The sequence below is a fragment of the Hippopotamus amphibius genome, chromosome 8, assembly GCF_030028045.1.
Source record: "Hippopotamus amphibius kiboko isolate mHipAmp2 chromosome 8, mHipAmp2.hap2, whole genome shotgun sequence".
In the NCBI taxonomy this organism is placed as follows: Eukaryota; Metazoa; Chordata; class Mammalia; order Artiodactyla; family Hippopotamidae; genus Hippopotamus; species Hippopotamus amphibius.
The window spans coordinates 123974328-123996506 of record NC_080193.1 but is presented as its reverse complement, the minus strand read 5'-3'; the positions used below and the strand labels follow the sequence as shown (position 1 = coordinate 123996506).

Below are 22179 nucleotides of genomic sequence, written 5' to 3'. Positions count from 1 at the left end.
TTCACCATGGTAAATGAAGAGAGAAACTTTAAACCCCACTACAATAATATATCAAAACTGAGGAAGGGGCAAGTGTTTTTAATAGAACTTCACACTACACTGTTTATAAAAATATATTATTTCACATAGACAACTGGCTATGAGCATCATATCAGAAAAATACACAATAAATATATATAAGCATTATGAAAAAATATGCAGAAAAGCACTACCTTTCTTCTGGTCAAAATGATCCTGTGGGGAAAAAAAGAACTTGTGAGCCCATACTGATCCTATTTAAATACTTTAAAAACTGTTTTTAATGGGGTGGGGAGGGAGGAGGTAAAAGGCTTCTTTACATAATGTCAGCTAAAAAATGTAGAAGGAGTGATAAAAATTATATAATACCTATTTTGCAAGTACCGATACAATAATGGATAAAAGCAAGGATCATCAATAGATACCAACACCACTGGATGAAAAGTTGTTAGACAGGGTATTCACTTAGTCTCAAAGTGCCACCCCACAAGATTCCTCATTAAATTCAAAGAGAAAAAGATGTCTTTATCATTAAGAGATTTGGTGGACATCAGATTAAACAAGTAATCAAGCTTAGCATCACCATTAATGAGACAAAATAGCACCACATGCCTCCTGATGCCATGCAATAAGGACACAGCATCATCAAGAATGCGGAATGTTCTTGTCAAACATCTGAATCTTGTCATTTGGGAAAAGAAAATTAAGAAAAATGTACATTATCGGTCATTCTATCAGAAGCCTGACCTGGACTTTTTGAAAATATCAATTTCATGAGAGATGAAATAAATTAAAAATAAAAATAAAGCCATGGGAGCTGTGCTGGTTTAAAGAAGACTGAAGAGACCTGAAAACTAAATGAAATGTGAGATTCTTCATTGAAAATTGTTATGCAATTTGGGAGGAAGACAATTAGAGAAAGTTGAACAAGTACTTTATATTAGGTAATATCAATGTATCAATACAAAGTTTCTTGGGTATGATAGTGGCATTGTAATTATGTATGACAATGTCCATAATTTTAGGATATACATGCTAGAGTATCTTGAGGTGAAATATAATACCTTCAACTTACTTTCAAATGAAAAGAAAGAAACAGAAAGAAAGAAAGGGGGACTTCCCTGTCAGTCCAGTGGTTAAGGCTCCACACTTCCATTGCAAGGGGTGCAGGTCTGATCCGTGATCAGGGAGCTAAGATCCTGCATGCCAAGTGGGCCAAAAAAAAAAAAAAGAAGAAGAGGAAGGAGGAGGAGGAGCAGGAGGAGGAGGGAAAGGGCGGGATGGGACGGGAAGGGAGGAAAGAGAAGGAAGAAAGGAGAGTGAGAGAGAGAAAAGACTGGCTCCTGAAAGGGTAACAGGGACTAAAAACATTGCAAGGAAGAAGATAAACTGGATCCAGCCTCACTGCTTCAAGCCAGGGGCTGAAGTGAGGCTTCCCCCAATGCTCTCTATGTTTCCTTGTAAAAGGAGCCTTAAAAATAAAAAACAAAGCGCTGCTGTTGACCACCATCTAGAGCTATGCATTTATCTGACTGAGGGCCTAGGAAGGCTGGCTGCAGACAAGGTGATAACCTCAAGACCAAACACTGCTGGCCTTCTACAAGCTCTGTGATATCCCCGCTATCAAAAGGACAAGAGCCCCCTTTGTAATAAGGCCTGATTCTGGTCTGGGATCTATGGAGCCCATTCTAAACCCTTAGTTAGGGAGAGGGGAGCCCTAAAGGAGAGAGGGGAATCAAAACCCAAACAAAACCAAATCTCCTGCTCAAAATGAGGCTGTAACCAAACTTTCAGAAAAACACTAATTTGTACTTTTTTTTCATTCACTGAGGAAACATTATGTATCAGGCTGTGAGCTAGAAGATACAGCAGGAAACAAAAGAGGCATCAACCCTTCCTTCATGGAACTTGCAATCTACTGAGGCAGATGACATGTAAATGTGAAATCCTATACTGTGGTAAGTGATACTGAGAAAAAGAACCAGGTGCCGTGAGAAAGGAAAGGATGTTATGGGGATCAAGGAAAGTCTCTCTGAAGACAGAACAAGTAAGCTGTGACTTGAGTCATGAGTAATAAATTTGCCAAAGAATGGTGGGAAAAACTTTCCAGGAAGCTGGAACAATGCACACGTGGAAGTCCTGAAGCAAGAAAAAGCTTAGTAATTTCCAAAAACTCAAAGGTCAAAGGCAAGAGCACAGGAAGCCAAAGGGAAAATGGAAGAGGAAGGCAGAGGCCAGATGGTGCCAAGTCTTACAGAACCAGACAGGAGTTATATTATTCCTCAATGCAGTGGAAAATCACTGAAGATCTTGAAGCAGAAGGATGCTATGATTCATTATCCAGCACTTAGCATTCCCTGAAATCATCATTTTAGTTTATCTGTTCTCCCGCTGCTGGTATGTAAGATCTAAGACAGCAAAGCTTTGGTCTCCCACCAAGGGTATATAAGATGTAAGACAGCAAAGCTTTTGTGTCTCATTTACTACTTCATACTGTCATACTGGAGGTGTTCCACGACACTTTTCCTGAGTAATAGGTTTTTGTTTTTGTTTTTGTTTTTTAAAGACTATGTTGCAACTATGCAAAATATTAGAAAGCTGAAAAGGCCCTAAGCCCCACATTTCACTCCTTGGCATATATTTAGAGATACTGTTGCACATGTACTGAAGAAAGATGCACAAATATTTACAGCAACATCAATTATGAAAAGAAAAGAACTGGAAATCGTTTGAATGTTGGTCAATAGAAAGATAAACAAATTATGTCCTGTTTTGATATACTATACAATGATTTAAATGAATAAACTAAAGCTACTTTAGTTTATTAACTTGAACAAATATCCAAACCCTGTTAAATGAAACAAATAAGCTGCAATCTGGTACCACCTATGTAATACCAAAAAATATTTTAAAATTATACTAAATATTATGTATGGATTCATATGTGTAGCAAGAGTATAATGCATGCATGGGAATAATAAACTCTAAATTGATAGGTGGTTACCTCCAGTGAGGAAGGGAGAAATAGCATGAGGGAGAGGGACGGGGGGCTTCAACTCGAACAACATCTTTCCTTCTTTAAAAAAAAAACAAACAGTGAAGCAAATATAGTACAGTGTTAAGATTCTATGAACCTCGATGGCCTATTCTTGTGTAAAAGTTTGAAATATTTTATAATAAAAAGTTTAAGACCATTGTTTAAAAGTTAAGAACTTTGTGGAAGATGATACAGGGTTGGAATGGGAGATACCAGTTAGGAAATTTCGGTGGTCCAGGCTAGGCAAGAAGATGGTCTGGGTTAAAAGAAAAGCAGTGGAGGTAAGGGCAAATATATGCATATGTTGAGTCTACAGTACTTCCTAATGACTTGGTTGGGGATGGGGGACTAGAGAAAGAAGACTGAACCTCAGGTTTTAATTTGAGAAACTGTATAGATGGAAGTGCCATTTACTGGAATGGGGAAGGTTGAGATGAAGGTGAAGGCCTACATATAAAGAGGGTCAAGAAGGCTGATAAATTGGTGAGGTGTATCCTGCAACCTAAAATCAGTGGTTCTCCACTCTGGCTGCAGGTGAGAATTACCTGAGAAGGTTTTCAAAATACCAGTGCCTAGGCTTCACCCCATCCCAAATTGAATCAATCAATATGAAGCATTGGTTTTTAACTGGTTTTAAGTGCTCATAGGTGATTCTCATATGAGAACCATTGTCCAAAATGATAAAAACCTTAGTCACTAGCAAGATCAATAAAGTTCACTAAAAGAAAAGACTTAAAATGGGAAGGAACAAAGAGAGTGGCGTGTATTCTGGTGGTTACATATCAGTGTTATGGACCATGTGAGACTGGACTTGAAAATCTGCTCTGGAATAGGCAAGCCTTTCTGCTCTTACCTTTGTGACAGACTGTTATCTCTGGAGAAGGGCCTCATCCACCAGAGTCCAACTCTCAGTAAATCAACCACCAAGACTGTGGGATATTTATTGCCAAAATATCCAAGCCACATGAAAACAATAGACACGGCAGTGCTTCATCATGACAGGGGGGGAGCAAAAATACAGTAAACCCTCCTTGCCATCTCTCCAACTCTCTACTGATAAACTTGTAACTTGAGGAGAAAAAGATAATTACGTTGATATATGTGGTAAGTGTTAATCTTCCAATTTAAAGACTGGGAAGAAAAATTTATTTCATTGTCTTAATGGTTTTTTAAAAATAATGCATCATAAAACATACTTTGTCCATGTCTTCATTACACTTTTTATGGGATTATTCTCACACATTAACTCAAAACTTGGTATAATCATCTAATGAGAGGTCAGAAGAGCTGATACAATTGCATACTTTCCTAATTACATTAATCTCTAGACTAATTTTCCAACTTAAGAAAATGAAGAACGCTGAGCCCAAAACTGAAGTATAAATTAATTGTAGGAGATGAAGCAAACTATGAAAATAATTAGATAAAGTGATATATTACTCTGATGTCATAGAGAGAAGGACAGTTTAAAAATGGAAGATAGCAAAAAATAGATTCTGTTAGGCAAGCGATGACTACAAATGAGTACAGTAGTAAGGGAAACATAGGGCATTGTGGAACACACAGCCTGGGGGAGGGAGGCGGGGAATCTCACAAGGAAAGTGAAATTTTTAAGCTGACAGCCAAAAGATCAGTGTCCCAGGAAGAGGGAATAGTAGTCAAAACTCAGAGACAATAGAAAGGTGGTGAATTTGAGGAAGTGAAAAAAGTTGAAGATGGTTCTCAAGGGAAGAGTCAGAGATGGAAATAAAAGACCAGCTGGAGGCTGATGGAGTGATTAGCACCCAGGTTTTGAATTGTAAATTTACCATAAAGGAAGGGGGAGTCACTAGAGGGTTTTAAGAAGGTAGCTGGGAGTAATGTGACTGATTCTTCATTTTAGAAAGAGTCATTATGGCTTACATGTAAAGAACGAATGGGAAGCAAGAGGTCCAGGTGAGAAAAAAAACACCTCTGGAGTGGGATGGTGGCTGTTTGTGGTGGGCTGATGGGAAAGGACTAAATTGAAAGATATTTAGGAGGAGGTAGAATCAATAGGACTTGCTGATTAATTTGATGTAAAGTTGCTAATGGTAGAGAAGTAAAAAATAACTCCATATATCCAGTGCAGGTACCTGGGTGAGCAGTAGATTCCTGAGTGAGGAACACAGGGACGGGACAGATTCTGAGGGGGAAATAGGAGTTCCCTTGTGGATGTTTTTGAGGTTTAGTTAACTATGAGCCATCCACATGGTGGTATTGCCCCCAAAGTAGTTTGAGACATAGGTAGGTAGGTAGGTAGGTAGGTAAGTAGATAGATGATAGATAGATAGAATGTTTTAATTTCAGGAAAAGGAAGGCAAAAAGACTACTTAGAAAAGAATGAGGGATTCTGCTCAATAACTTTACCTGAGGTCTTCACCATACTCACTAGCAAAGCTTCACAGAAGGCCAGGTACAGAGGAAACAGGAACAATAAGAAGGTAGAAACACTGGGCCTATTTATTGCTGGAGATGGAAACTTGAATAGAAAAGTAACAGAAATGCCTCTAGGTCCATAATGAAATATCACATGGAGAATGGTGTCCAATTTTTATTCATCTCCCTTAGGACAAAAATAACAAGAAATGATCTACAACAGCAGAGATTTCTAATAAATTAAAGTAAGGGCTTCCTTAATAAGGTTGTTAAAATCTGGAATGAGTTTCTTATGATTGTGGCAGACTCTTCTTGCTTCGAGTATTTTTATGTCATAATATTTTTCCTATCACAGATATTTTAAGTATAACTGTTCTTGAGAAGTGCAGGGATCTTCTCAGTGCCTTTTGTGCATACCTACTTTCTGCACGTGACACTCAGCTATGATTTTTAATATTTAAAAAGATAAAGCCCAAAGACCAAAAGCAATTTTGACTTTTTAGCAATGGAACTGACCAGAGAGAACAGTAAGTGCGTATACTTCAGACCTAGGGTCTTACAATTGCAGCCTCTCTGCACATTCCTGAGTTGAACATGATGCCACAGAACACACCCAGAAAGCAGGTCCCACCCACAAGGCCCAGTAAGGCTGTAGAAAGAATCAACTTCTGAGCTTTCAGGTCCTTGAAAAAAGAACTATGTTCACTGCACTCAAGAATCCCAGCCAGCTCCAGGGAGACATATTTTAGAGGCATATATGAGCCTCAAAGCAAAAGGGAATCTATCCCCTCTTCTTTTCATTTTGTCAGAGAAGCCACTCAAGCCTCCCCAAGGCAGGAGCAGAGCTAAGAATCTTATTCAGTTCTCAGACTCATAGCAAGGATGGGTCACGTAAGATTTCTTTTACCCTCTCTATGTTCAAGGTTTCTCTCCCCAATACTTCATAATAAAATTATCCAGTGCTCATGATTAAGCCAAGAACTAGTATTGACCATCATTTAACCTATAAGGGTAATTTTTTTAACCACAATCTCAACCCTACCTTGGGTCCTTCATAGCCAAGATGATCAAACTCTTCAAGTCTGAGAACGTCCACATGATGAGAATTATGTTTTTAGAACATATGGATGAGAAAACACATAAACACAAAAAGTTCCTATGAACTCCATGAAATGTTTAGTGAATTTGTATCTGAGTTATTGTGTGCATAAATTATAGAGGAAAAGTAATACAAGATGTGTGTATATATGGTAGTTCTTCAGTCTACCAACCCTTCCTAACACCAGCATCACTTGGGGAGCTTTAGGTAACCTCTGATGCCTCAGCTCCCCCTTCTGACCAATTAAATCAAATCGGTGGGAGGAGGGATTACGCGGGGGATCTGACTTCTGTTGATCGGGGTTAAGAACCACTAAATTAGAGATCCCTTAATAAATCCAAGGCCTTCAGGGATCTGAGGGGCCTTGTAAACCACTGCTTTAGAGCTTTCGGAACAAGTTTGTTGTTAGCTTTTGTTTGGGTTTGGTTTGTTATGTTTTCCACCCACTTTCCTCGTAGGCTTAATGCACAGGCCCTGCATACCTTACCCAGAACCCTACTATCCTGCCCCCAACAAAGAAAGGTTTGAAGACCAAGTTCGGTCCCACATTTCATCCACATCCTCTTTCAAATGCCTTATGGAGCTGCAATGTAGAAAAGCTAATGGAAATATAAAATATAAAATGAACCAGCCCTTGAAACTCAAACCAATAGATTGCCCAACTGTCTGAAGCTTAAAAGAAAATTGCTTTTTTTGGTACATCAATTAGTAACACTCATTTAATGCCAATTCATAAGAGCATCTCTCTACATTTATGACGGATCATAAACATCACTTATTTTCCAAAAACGGCTTGGAAAGCTAAGCTCTCAAAAATTTTGATTAGTTTTTAATGATTTGAAATGTACTATTCTGCTTTCCTCCCTACAAAGAAATATAACATTGTTCTGAATTGATTAGAAGGCTTGAGAATATACTGCACAAAAACAAAGACATGGCATATGGTAACTAGATAGCTAACACTTTGGGCATCCTAATTTGATACTTGCCAAGAAAAAGTGCAAAATTATCATTGTTGGTTCTCAATATGTATTCACAGAATGTCATTGCTCAACAGCAAACAAAAATCTTCTCTCTGAAGCCTTTCACAAAGAAATGTAGAGCTGTAAATAGTACAAAATATTACCGAAAAGTATGTATGTTTTTAAAGCATCACTCTTTTACGGACCTGAAGTGGTGTGGTAGGTGGTGCAGCAGTTTATAAATATGTACAGGTCAGCTCTATTTGGTACATGCTTAATGGACACACTTTCCTTTAAGTCTTCCAAACTGAATTAGAGGTTAACAGACACCATAAAAGAATTTAATATGAGGTTTAGAAATAGCCACTGTTATTGCCAATGTCCTTTAGTTGTGCTACTAAAGTAAACTTGGTTTGTTGATCTTATTCCTTTGTTCTTCCTTTCTTAGTTGGCACTTTTCTTTGGTCCTGTCTTATTGTTGTCATCATGACTATTATTATTTTCTTTCTTGTGATAAATACAAATATATCTCAAGGCATAAGACACAGGACAATGGAAGAACCTCAGCACAGTCGAAACCAAAGTTGGTGAGGTGATATGAAAGAAAAGGATGAAATCTTAAACTTCTTTAATAGATAACACAGATAATCACTACAGATATATTGTAAGTGTGCAGATAAATTGCATGTGGAGTTAAAATTCAACTCTATACTCTGTAAGATTTATTGTGTATAATTAAAACGTCTGAGCCAAAGACCAGTATATGAAGAGACAGCCATGGGAGCAGTCAGCTAGCCAGAATCACCTTTCTTCCTGTCACAGTGAGCCATCTAAGAACTGTAGTGAATCAGGGAGGTGAGGCTACAGGTGGAACCAAGAAGGCCAAGAAGTCTGTGAATATGGACAAGGGATTTTCAACATGGAGTTCTGGTTCAGGCACCAAACAGTCAGGAACCAGGGAATACAGGGAAAGCCAAGGTTAAAACAGTGATGCATGAAAAGCCAGGTCTGAATCAGCAGTACAGATTAACAGTGACACACTAGAGATTTGGTCTCATCCATTTGTTAAAAGCTAACAAGGATCTTAGAAAAAGAGATCAGATTTGTGGTTAACAGAGGCAGGGGTTGGCAGGAGGTGGAAATGGATGGAGATAATCAAAAGGTACAAACTTCGAGTTATCAGACAAGTAAGTACTGGGAATGTAATATACAACATAATATAATTGACACTGCTATATGTTATATATGAAAGTTGTTGAGAGTAAATCCTAAGAGTTCTCATCACAAGGGAAAAAATTTTTTTCTATATCTTTAGTTTTGTATCTATACAAGATAATGGATGTTTACTAAACTTATTGTGGTAATCATTTTATGATATATTTCAGTCAAATCATTATGCTGTACACCTTAAACTTATACAGTGCTGTATGTCAATTAAATCTGGATAAAACTGAAAGGAAAATTAGATAAAAGCTCTGGGTTTAAAAAAAAAAAACTAACAAAGACCACCTCCAACAGAAAACACATTTTACTCTTCCCACTGTGGCCAACTAAGATAACCTGAAAAGTGGCCCCCAAATGTAACTGATTGGTAAACAGCTGTATCAATCAGATTCTGACTTTCCCACATACAGTAATTTCTAGTATCAAAGTGTATAAGTTATATTTTAATACATATTTTATTTAGGTTTTACTGTTAATACCTGGAAGCTACTGTTTGTGTTTGACAAAAGTTTAATGTTAAAAAGTAATGTTAACGTTTGCTTTTAAAAGTTCTAAAACATTTTTAAATATATTTTCAAATGCTTTTAAAAACATTTTGAGTCATTCTTTCTTGTGAGAACATGAAGATAAAAATACATGGTTGCCTGATATTTAAATATACCTTAAAGCTACAATAAATAAAACAGTATGATACTGGTTTAGAAAAACTGATTACAGTAGAATGCCAAATATATATGTGTATATATACATATGTACATATGTGTGTGAATAAATGTATTTAATCATAAGAGTATCATTTCAAATCAGTCATAAAATAATAAATTATTCAATTAGTTACATATTTGGAAAAAGTAAGATTCTTTTCTCACATTATACTTCAAAATTAATTTCAATCAGAATAAGAAGATAAATATACTCATCTCTTGATGAGTGGAATTACAAAAGTGGAACAGACTACTCAAACCCTGCCAAGATACATTTCTTATTTTAACATGAAAAACTAGGAGAAAAAGTCTGAACACTAATTATAATAGTCAATAATATGAGAATGCATATATACCACATATTATCAAGTAAATCCCAAATTTGCACTCAGAAAAGTCAATGGCCTTATGCTCAAATGTTGGCCTTCTTTTCCACCAAACCTTTAACCAAAGCAGCCAGTAAAAGATTAATTCCATTTTTTTCATCTGTTCATTTCAGCTAAGATTCTTACCAGAAATACAAATCGTCAAAAGTTTTCAGTAGAAGAATGAATAATGACATAATAAACTATAAGCTAAATCATCATTTACTTTACTTGGAAATTATATTAAAACATTTTTATAATTTAAAAAGTTAAACGTCAAAAATAAAATAATAAAAGAATGGAAGGAACATAACTGAAAATTTGATCTCACAAGGGGGGAGTCTTTCAACCCATAATACCAATAGAAGGAAACGTAAACACTGATAGATCTGACTAATAAAAATGTTAAATTTCAATACCTCAAAAATAATACAAAGAATTAAAAGTAAAATAAAATTGGAAAAATATTTTTAAACACATCTGGCTGACAAAGTGTTAAATCCTAAACATACAGAATTCTTACAAATTAATGAGGAAAAATGAGCAATGGGTAGGAATCAGAAATTAACAAAAGAAAAAACTGATGGGAAAAATTGTCTCAAATTTCACATAAATATGTGAGCACTGTTAAATTACAACAACAGTTATAGTTTTTCTATAAAACTGGCAAAGATTTAAAATTTGAGGTGTCAAGATACCTAGCTTTACTGAAAGTTTTTGTGAAAAGTCTACTTTTATACATTGCTGGTGAGAATACAGATTAGTGCAATATATATGGAGGACAATGTGGCAGTAAGTAACAAAAACCTTGAAAATTTTCATGCTTTTCAATACAATAATTTTATTTTTAGGAATTCATAAGAAAAAATTGAAAAATACCTATTCGACAGGAAATTGATTATGTTATGGTATATTCACACATCACTAAAAAAGTATTATAGGTTATTATCATACATGTTATAAATAATTTTATTCTGACATAAAGAAAGTGACACAAGGAAAAGAACTTTAAAAAACAGTACTAATTGGGGCTTCCTAGGTGGCGCAGTGATTAAGAATCTGCCTGCTGATGCGGGGGACACAGGTTCGATCCCTGCTCCAGGAAGATCCCACATGCCGCGGAGCAATTAAGCCCATGCGCCAGAACTATTGAGCCTACACTTTAGAGCCTGTGAGCCACAACTATTGAGCCCATGTGCTGCAACTACTGAAGCCCACGCACCTAGAGCCCGTGCTCCACAACAAGAGAAGCACGGCAATGAGGAGCCCACGCACCACAATGAAGAGTAGCCCCCACTCACAGCAACCAAAGAAAGCCCGCGCACAGCAAAACAAGACCCAACACCGCCAATTAAATAAATAAATAAATTTTTAAAAAAACAGAAACAAACAAAAAAAGAGAGTACTAATTAGCATAGTTACCTCAAAGTGATGGGATTACCATTCAGGACAGCACTATAGCTTCAAAAGTGCCCTCCAAAAAGGTAGAAGTCATTATACTATTGAACTGCCAGTAAAATAGATAGTCAAGATACACCAAATGACAACAGTCAAGATGGCAGTGGGTCAATCTTCATAAGTAATATAAATATGTGAAAAACAGATTGCATAGCACTCTATACTTTTAGTAGGATATAGCAGCAGTCTAAATGGCCTTGTTATTTTTTTAAGCCATTATTATCCTGGCTATAAAAGTCTTTTCCATAAAAATTAAGTCCAAATAATTGCTGCACGGAATGCTGAAGAAATTTCATATTTTCTGAAAATCATAGAGAGCTAAGAACAAAAAGTCTGCCAAGATACTATAATTGGGCAATGTTCTGATATATGAAATGGATGGATCTTCCAACTCTCTCAGACTCTGACCCTCTCCACATTTAATTGGTAAACATCACAGCATCTTAATGTGGCATAGTATATACAGTATAATGGTGGAAAACATCTGACTTTCCAAAAGGATGAATACTGGGAACCAAAAACTAGTAGCCTCATGTTGGTTTCTAAAACAAAATTCTCAACAAACTATTAAACCAGTAGATGTAAGTTTGGAAGAAAATGACAAGAACGAATCTTCTAGCCACAAGAGTGTGTTCAGCCACTGAAAACCCAGGTTAGAAAAAGCTGCATCATCCATTGCAAAGAGGACATGGAAGTAGCATGTCACTACTTCCCACCGATCTTCCAGGTGGATCCCTGGGGCTAGCTGGTTCCATACATATTCCCTTCCCCACTGCCAGCCACCGTGTCCCTGAAGCCTTTCTTTCCTGTTCCTAGGCCAGGCTCTACTTCCCTAGTGCTCGACCTAGCTTGGCTGCCAATAACCAGCTGTGCTGAGTACTCAGACTCCCTCCAGAAGGTATATGGCCATGTGATCCACAAAAAAATGGTGGCATGCATTAGAGAGGAAGAGTGATGAATCAAACCGAAGGTGTTAGCACATGTTTTGTTTCCACCAGAGAATTGTTTCAACAGCAGGAATCATTTCATAAATAGTCCAGAGAGACACAGGAGTGGACTCAGCACCTAGGATGCCTTTTCCTGGATAAAGCACCAAGATACTTTCTAAGAAATGCTTGTAAGTAGGAGCCTTCTAGACAGACACACTGGAGAACTGAGTCAGCCTGATTTTTGGCAGCCTTGTCTAAGTTGTTTCACCTCAGAGGGAGTTGGTTAGCGCCTCCTAGAACTGGTTTCCTGCCTGCTGCCTTGTTCCAGATATTTCCTAGACCAGCTGGTAGACCACCACACTGGCCTTTTTATGAACTAGATCAAGCCCTTAGCAAAGCCAGTCAATTATACCATTCATCATATTTTGCAGGTCTGAATTCTGCTGGGTTAGAAAATTTGGACATACCATCTAGCTCTCACTCTCACAGAAGCAACAGGGTCAGGAACCATTCTATAAATCTCAATTTACTTCTGAGATACTTCAATAAAATGAGCGATCAATTTAACCAACTATAATTCTTCCCTAGTTTATGATCTGCATAGGATGGAACAAAAGCAGAAACCACAACAAATCCTGGGCTGCTCAAATCTACAAGCCCTCCACATGCTCATTTAGGCAGAGTAATAAAGAGTAACCTCCAATATCTATAGAAACTCCAACTCTAAAACTACTTGTGAGTCCCTCTGTCTTTTAAGTAAGTCCCTCTGTCTTACATAAAAGAAAGATTATCAGTGTGCACCATTGGGTATTATCTCCCCCACCGTAACTCACCCACCAATATGCTCACATCTGATACATCTGCTACACTCTACACCCACAACAGGACACTTCATATAGCTGGTCAAGTTGACTTTGAACATTTATGAAAATTGACTAAAGCTAGGTCATAAAGCTAGCCAATTTGAAATGCTATGTGAAATAACTGGTATCATGCAGGACAAATCATTTCATCCCAATGCACTTTAGTTATTAAAAAATATGTAACTAGAGGAAAAAATATTTGAAAATTTAAAATACATTTCTAAACAACCCATCAATCAAAAAAATAAAATGGAAATTATAAACTACTTAGAAAATATTTAGAAAAAAATAAATATTTAGAAAAATATCAGTTTGATTATATAAATATTATGTAACAAAACGGTAGGACACAGTTAAAGAGCTCCTTAAAGGTTTAGTCTTAAATGCTTACATTAAAAAAGAAAAGTTCAACTTAATGAAGTGATCATCCAACCATAAGAAATTAGAAAAAAAGAACAGTGAAATAAACTCAAGAAGATGAGAGAAAATAATAAAAATAATAGCAGAAGTTAATGAAAAAGAAAATAAACATATAATGAAGAGGATCAACAGAGGTCGGAAAAGTAATAAAATACACAAATCTCTGGAGAAAATAATCAAAAGGAAAAGAGAAAGAGGCATTAAAAATTTTTTAATCAGGAATAAAAAGGGGGCAAAGCTATAGTTGCTATAGAGATTAAACAGATAAGATGTTATGAACAAGTTTGTGTCTATAAACTTGAAAACTTAGATGAAATAAACAGATATAAACATCTTGACAAAAACCAACTCTTTTTAAAAAATAGAGAACATTAAGAGTCCCATTAGCTTTAAAGAAATTGAATCAGGAGTTCAAAATAGTCCCATTACACACACACACACACACACACACACACACACACGATCCAGATTTCTAGGAAATTCTACCAAACATTTGAGCATTGGGAAATTCTAATCTTATGCAAACTATTCCACACAATGGCAAAAAAATCATTTGTGACATAACTTTGCTTTCAAAACCAGATGAGGCTATTATATAAAAAAGAAAAATATAGACCAACCTCACTAATGAATAAATACAGATTCAAAACCTCTAAAAATAAACATTTTTATAAAACAAATCAGACTGGATAAAAAGATAATTTGTTATGACCAAGTTGGTGTTTCCTAGGAATCCTAGATTGGTTTATCATGAGAAGATCAATTAAAGTAATTCACCACATTAACATGCTAAGGTGAAAAAATATTGTATCTTAATAGAGGTAGGAAAAACTGGATACAATTTTACATCCATCTGTGATGTAAAAAAATAAGAGCAAAAACCTCCTTAGCAAACTGGGAATAGAAGGCACTTTCTTAGCCCAATAAAGGGCATTTCAAGAAACCCACAGAAATCTTATATCTAACAATGAAACTCTGACAGCATCTTCTGTAAGATCAGTTTCAATATAAGGATGCCTGTTTTCATCAATCTTATTCTACATTGTTCTGGAGGACTTTGCATAGTAAATCAAGAAAAAGAAATAAAAGCTAAAGGACTAGAAAAAAAGAAACAAAAACCTTCATTATTTTACAGATGATATGATCACTTACATAGAAAATCTCAAATACAAAGCTTAGCACACAGGAGTTATTTAATAAATGTTTGTTGAGAAAAATAAGCAATAAAATAGTTGTGAGGATTAAGTGAAATAACCTATGTTGACTATTTGGCTCATAGTAGGAATTTAGTTAGTACTAATTTCCTTTTCCTTAAAATTTACTTTTAGGTAGCTGTGTCATATGGGAAAAGGATTTTTTAAAAGTAAAAATTTCACCCCTATGTTCACAGCAGCATTATTCACAATTGCCAAGATATGGAAGCAACCTAAGTATCCATCAACAGATGAATGGATAAAGATGTGTACACACATGCATGCACACATACAATGGAATACTACTCAGCCATAAAAAAGAAGAAAATTTTGCCATTTGCAACAATGTGGGTGAATTTGCATGGCATTATGCTAAGTGAAATACGTCAGGCCAAGAAAGACAAATAATGATATCACTTACACGCAGAATCTGAAAAATACAACAAACTAGTAGTGAATATAACAAAAAAGAAGCAGATACACAGATATGAAGAATAAACTAGCAGTTACCAGTGGGGAGAGGGAAGGGGTAGGAGATTAAGAGGTACAAACTACAAGGATGAGTCAAAAATTATCTGTACTCCAGCTATATTAAACCTAAGTATCCATCAACAGATTAATGGATAAAGGTGTGTGTGTGTGCGCGCGCGTGCATGCACGCATGCAATGGAATACTACTCAGTCATAAAAAAGAAGAAAATTTTGCCATGTGCAACAATGTGGGTGAATTTGGAGGGTATTATACTTCTGTTGGCCACGCTGTCTTATCAGTGCTTTCTGTTCAAGGCTACTGTCTCCCTAGTCACTGCTGTGCAGGTGTGAACATGTTATGTCAGTTCATTTGTAACTGCGGTGCGTGATTTGCATGAAAGAAAAGCAGCATGCAGTGATTCGTTTTTTGTAGTCTGAGGGTGTGCACATCTGCACAGTTCTGCCCACACTGCTGACACTCTGCAAAAACTTCATTTTGAGGTGTTAAAGCATCCTCCTTATAATCCTGATCTTGCTCCATCGGACTTTCACCTGTTTGGTCCCCTGATAGCAGCCCTAAGAGGATGAAGATTCACTTCTGATGAAGAAGTGAAGACAGCAGTGCATTCATGACTTGCACCTCAGCCTAAAACCTTTTTTAATGAGAGAATATGAAAGCTTGTTGACAGATGGATAAAGTGTATTGAAAAGCAAGGAGATTATATTGAAAAATGATGTACTTGTCTTTTCTAAAAGTAAATTAAAATAAATTCTACAGCCAGAGTGCAGATAATTTTTGACTCACCTTCATATTATGTTTAAAATAAATTAGAAGGATATATTATACAGCACAGGGAATATAGCCAAAATTCTACAGTAACTATAAATGGAGTATAACCTTTAAAAATTATGAATTACTACGTTGTCCACCCACAACTTATAATATTGTACATCAACTATATTTCAATAAAAAATGTTTCAATCATCAATAAAGTATTAGCAAATAAAAAATAAAAAGTAAAGATTTAAATTAATAAGTAGGATGCTAATTACTTCAATTTTAAAAATGGTTAAAAATGGTTAAAAAAAGGAAGGATGTTACATTTAATATCAATACACAGGGCTTCCCTCGTAGCACAGTGGTTAAGAATCTGCTTGCCAATGCACGGGACACAGGTTTGAGCCCTGGTTTGGGAAGATCCCACAAGCTGAGGAGCAACTAAGCCCAAAAGCCACAACTACTGAGCCTGCACTCTAGAGCCCATGAGCCACAACTAATGAGCCCATGCTCCACAACTACTGAAGCCTGCATGCCTAGAGCCTGTGCTCTGCAACAAGAGAAGCCACCGCAATGAGGAGCCTGCGCACATAATAAAGAGTAACCTCCACTCTCCACAGCTACAGAAAGCCCGCGCACAGCAATGAAGACCCAAAGCAGCCAATAAATAAAAATAAATAAATATATTTTAAAAAATCAATACACAAAAGCAAATTGCATTTCTAGATAGCCACAATTGGCTAAAATTGTAAAGTTTTTTAAAAATACAATTTAAAATAGCAATAAAAATTAAAAATACCTAGTATAAAATAAGGAATGTCTAAGTTTTCTAAAGAAAAAAACTAAAATCTTTATTGAAAGATATTAAAGAACAAATAATTATTAATATCTATCATATTGTTGGGTGGAAAGACTGAACGTCATAAAGCATATCATAATTCTTCACAAATTGATCTACAACACCAGTGCAATTCAAAGAGAAATTCTACCAGACTGTGTATTATGTGCAGGTGAAACTCAACAAGCTGATTCTAAAATTTACATGAAAGAATAAAAGGCCAACAAATGCCAAGACACTTCTGAAGAGCAAAATGTGGGACGGAGTTAGGAGATCCTCCCTCCTAGATACCAAGATTTACTGTAAGCTATGGAAATTAAATCAATGTGATATTGGTGCAAGCAGAGACTAATAGACCAGAGTAAGAATAGAAAGTCTAGTAACAAAACCATGCTAATATGGAAAATGGAAAACTACTTATAGGGAAATAACATGCGTCAGTCGTTTACCCAAATAGAAAAAAAAAAGTCATATCGGTATTCTAACACAAAAAATGAACTGCATTAGATTAAATATTTCATATGAAATACCAAATTATAAAATTTTCTAAAGATGATATAGAATGCTTTTCTTTATAACCTTTTATTTCTTAAAAAAAGGAGCAAATAATGCAAAATGTAATAAGGAGATCGATAAATTGCATTAAAATTAAGAACTTGAGCTCATGATTAAAAATGAAATGCAAGCAATAGAAAACAAGATATTTGAAATATATATAACCAGTAAAGGGGGGGGTGGTGTTTGAAATATATATGCACATATATGAAGAACTCCTACAAATCAATAATAAAAAGGCATACTCAGTAGGAAAAAAGTGCAACTGACATGGACAAGTATTTCACAGAAAAGGAAATACAAAAACACAAATATATGAAATGACTGAAGGGGTATTCATAGGGTTCACCGTGGAGTATGTGCATGGCTTGCTGCCCTCTGTAATTGACCTCTTCTTTTCCTGGCTGGGAGGCAAATGAGAGCCCTGAACCAGGTGGCTATGAGGGGGAGTGGACTCAGTAGCGAATGAGTTTGTGCCCTGGTGGCAGTGGTGGTACTGATCCAATACATATTCACCTTGAAGAGGAAGACACAGTGGAAAGTCAAGATGAGTACTGGATAGCTAAGAAATGACTAATCAAGTGTCCACTGTCTTTGTAAAAATGATGCCAAAATTGCAGAAACATTCGACTCACATCAAGAAGAAATTATCTGTGATCTTGTCAAAGGAGGAGGTGTCATACTTCAGATACTAACAGACTTTGATATTACGCTAAATAAATACAAAGGAAAAAGATGCCCAACATGTCGTAATATCACTGACAACTGTAAACTGATTACAGATAAATGTCAAAAAAAAAAAGGAAGAAAGAAATTCAACTAAAGGAAAGATATTCTCTTGAAGTTGATCTAGTTCTTACCAGAGATGAGAAGTGCTTTTATATGGTAGAGTAGTACACTAAGTCACATAATTTGCTTGTTGAACAAGCTTCATCAAAAGCTAAATTTAAAGAAATCATGGAATAATCTGAAGACATGTTCAAGGAAGGATATAAGAATTTTTTTGATAAACTCCAACAGCACAATATCCCTGTGTTCATATTTTTGCACTGCATACTCATCTGTCAAGCTGGTGTTATCATCCAAATGTCAAAGTGATGTCCCACTAATGGGTTTTTATGAAAATGTGGCTTTTTTAAAGCACATAAAGTGGGATAAATATGCATATTTAACAAAAACAGAACATCTCAATCCACAATAAGCCAACAGCAACATAATTTTGTTTGGAGATTTTCAAAGAGACAATAATAGCAGACGGAGAAGCCAGTGTTAAACACATTCAGAAAACTGAGTGCCTAAGTGATAGAACGGGTGAACTTTTAGAAAAATACATGGGCTCTTATGATGCTGTTTTGGTACAATTTAGTGCTCATTGGAGGTAGGCAATACTATCCTACAGAAGATTCTATAAAAAAGTATCTTTTAGGAACACCTCTCTCCCATAGGAGAAATTGATACAAGAACTGCTCATCCGTTCATCTTGCTGAAAGACTGCTATTCGTAATATATTCTTGCTCTTGAAGTTTTTCCTTTGTTACTTCCATGTTTTCAAATACTTGAATCCATCAGCTGGAAACTCTTTTTTCTCTACCTCTCCCAACACACTTCGTTTTTTAAACAGGTTTAAAAAAAAAAAGCCTTAAAGCCAAAATTAGAAAATAACTCCCTACTTTTCCAAAATCAGTTTTGTAGTTTAATATTATCATGTACTTTGTGAGGAATCTTTTTATACTGAGAAAGTTTATGTAATTTTAAAAAGAAGTTTCATGAAGTGGAAATAATGTGCATGGTTTTGTGTTGCTGCTTTTATAATAAGATAAAATCATACTGATAGTATCACCATCTCCTGAAAAATAGGTGGGGGATGATTGATTGACATCTTTAATGACCAGGAAAATGCAAATTAAAACCACAGTGAGACACAATTCTCAATACACCAGCTTGGCAAAAACTAAAAAGTCTGACAATATGAAACATTAGGAAGAATGTGGAGCTACAGAAACTAACATAGATAGAGGGAGTGTAATTGGTCAGACCTACTTTGGAAAACAGTTTGTCATTAATAGTGATTTTGATATGTGCATAAATTATGACCCCCAAAATTCTACTTCTGTATATATGCTCCAAAGAAACCCTCACCAAGTATATTAGTTGCCTATTGCTGCTGTAACAAATTAACACATATTTAGTGGCTTAAAACAAATTTAGGGACTTCCCTAGTGGTCCAGTGGTAAAGAATCTGTCCTGCAATGCAAGGGACGTGGGTTCGATCCCTGGTCAGGGAACTAAGATCCCAAATGCTGCAGGGCAACTAAGCCCATTCGCCTCAACTAGAGAGCCTGAGTGTTGCAAACTACAGAGCCCATGCACTCTGGAGGCTGCTCGCCACAACTAGAGAAGAGAAAACCTGCATGCCACAACTAGAGAGAAGCCCATGAGTGGCAGCGAAGAGCCCACGTGCTTCAACTAAGACCCAACACAGCCAAAAATAAATAAATAAAATAAAATACATATTTTTTATAAAACACAAACAAATTTATTCTCTTATAGTTCAGGAGGTCAGAAGCCCTAAAATCAAGGTTGGTAGGGCTTCATTACTTCTGGAGGCTCTAGGGGAGAATTCAATCCCTTACCTTTTCTAGCTTCTGTAGGCTGCGTGAATTCCTTGGTTCATGGCCCAATTCTGCATCTTCAAGTGAATTTCAAAGCAGTGCAGCATCTTCCAAACTCTGGCCCTCCTGCCTCCCTATTGTAAAGACCCTTGTTACTATATTGGGCCCACCCAGATAATCCAGAATAATCTCCTAATATCAAGATCCTTAGCTGAACCACCTCTTCAAAGTCCCTCTTACAAGGTAAGATATTCCCAGATTCTTAAGTTATTGATGTGGACATCTTTGAGAAGCCATTACTCAACATACCTCAAAAGCAAACCAGGAGACACATACAAAATGCAGCATTATTTGTAACAGCAAAAACAGCAACAGCAACAAAAAACCCTAGTAATAACTCAAAAGCCTATCAATGATAGAATGGATAAATAGTGGTATATTTATTCAAAGGGATATTATACAGCAGTGGATATTATTACTATGCATTTCAACATGAATTAATCTAAAAAACACAACGTTGGGCAGAAAAACAAGAAACAAGAATGTACACAGAATGATTCCATTTATACAAAGACAGAGAAAATAAAATTGCATATCATACAGGAAAACATACATAGGTAGCAAGGACATAATAACAAACAAACAAAAAAACAAACAAAACAAGGGAATAATTACAGAATGGTGATAACAGGGATAGGGTTCAGGAGGGAGGACAATAAAGCTGTGAAGGGGCAGCAGACGATTTCAGGGGTAATAGCAACATTTTATGTTTTAACCTGATGTAATCAGAAGGATGTCCAGTTTATAATTATTCTTTACTCTGTACATATATATTTTCTCCCCTTTGGATATGTGATTCATCTCACAATTTTCAATAAAGGCAATGGACAATACAATGAAAACTGAAGATCCAAAGCTCTTGTCATTGCCAAAATGTTCAGCACACATTTTGTTTTTACTTTAATTTGCAGGGGTCCAAAGGGTATGCTTTAGCAACATACATGAGCAGTTAACAGTCCAGCTATCACTGTGTTAACAGCAACACTGCAGCTAAACCACTAAACTAAATACTTCATGGAGATATTGGTACTAAAATGGAATGTTTATTCAGAGAACTATACATCTCAATTTGTTCACTTTTCTCGTTATTTTAGTGTGTTGACTTTGCCATATATTACAGATAATCTACTAAACAGAACTGCCTTCCTTCTCTACAGTTCTTTCCACAATGTTCTGTCCCAATTAACTTTTATGATTTTGATACTACTGATATGTAATTTTATGTTAATAATCTAGTCAAGAAATACAGATTGATAATAATAAGTAATCAGAATTTTTTTCAACCTATGTCATTTCTCCAAAGAAGTATTAACCTCTAATTAGATAAAACCTACAATGAGCTATTTTCACACACAAAAAATTTTTTTTCAAAAGTAGCAGGCCCTAATATTTAAATCCATGTGGCAATAGTTCTCCAGTTTTTCCATAATACTTTGTATGACAGATGTCACTGTCAAGGTACCAAAGCACTTAATTCTCTTTTTTGAACTACTATCTATCCAGTTTCACATCTGCCCTATAACCTCTTCTCCAAGAAAAGACAATATGTCAAGTATTAGCCCCCTAGATGTTACAATTAGCTGAACCTGTCTGTGAATTCAAGGACTCCCTTGAACATAAGTTTCTAAGAAGACCCATATTTATCATCTGACAAAAACTTTAGATGACCACACAAAAATAATTTTCCCCCATAAGAAGCCTTTGCTTTCTTTTGAAAAAATTTTAAAGAAATTGTATAAATATTACTGTTCTTATTTTATGTTTCTATAGGGATCCCAGTGATGAGCATGCTTTCTTGTGTGAGCTGGCTTCACATATCATATAAATATGCAATAATTCTAAAGATACATATAATTAAATAAAATCCATACTATTTATATGGATTTTATATATTTTACTTATATTATATTATAAAAGATCTAACAGAAATTTCTACAAATACAGTTTTCAAGGGTAGGTGGCTAATCAAAATTAACAAACTTGAATGCATATTGGAAGATATTAAAGTATAGGCAATCAGTTTTAGGTGATATAATATACCTTCTACTCTCCAAAATGGGCCTCAGTATATGATACTGTTAAGTAATATTCAGAATGGTAAAAATGACTTTAAAATCCTGAAATTATACAAGACATTCTGCTATGAAGTCTCTAAAATTATTATTATGTCACATAGATGTTTAAAAAAAAAAACAA

The 22179-nt window shown here is 35.7% G+C and overlaps 1 protein-coding gene and 1 pseudogene across 2 annotated transcripts in view; one reads left to right on the top strand and one right to left on the bottom strand.

Annotated features, from left to right (window-relative positions):
• Positions 1–22179, bottom strand: part of PDE11A (phosphodiesterase 11A) — a 380330-nt gene that overhangs the window by 332191 nt on the left and 25960 nt on the right. The gene's annotated exons all lie outside the window — the stretch shown is intronic.
• LOC130858659 (cytosolic 5'-nucleotidase 3A-like) lies at positions 17881–18722 on the top strand (annotated as a pseudogene).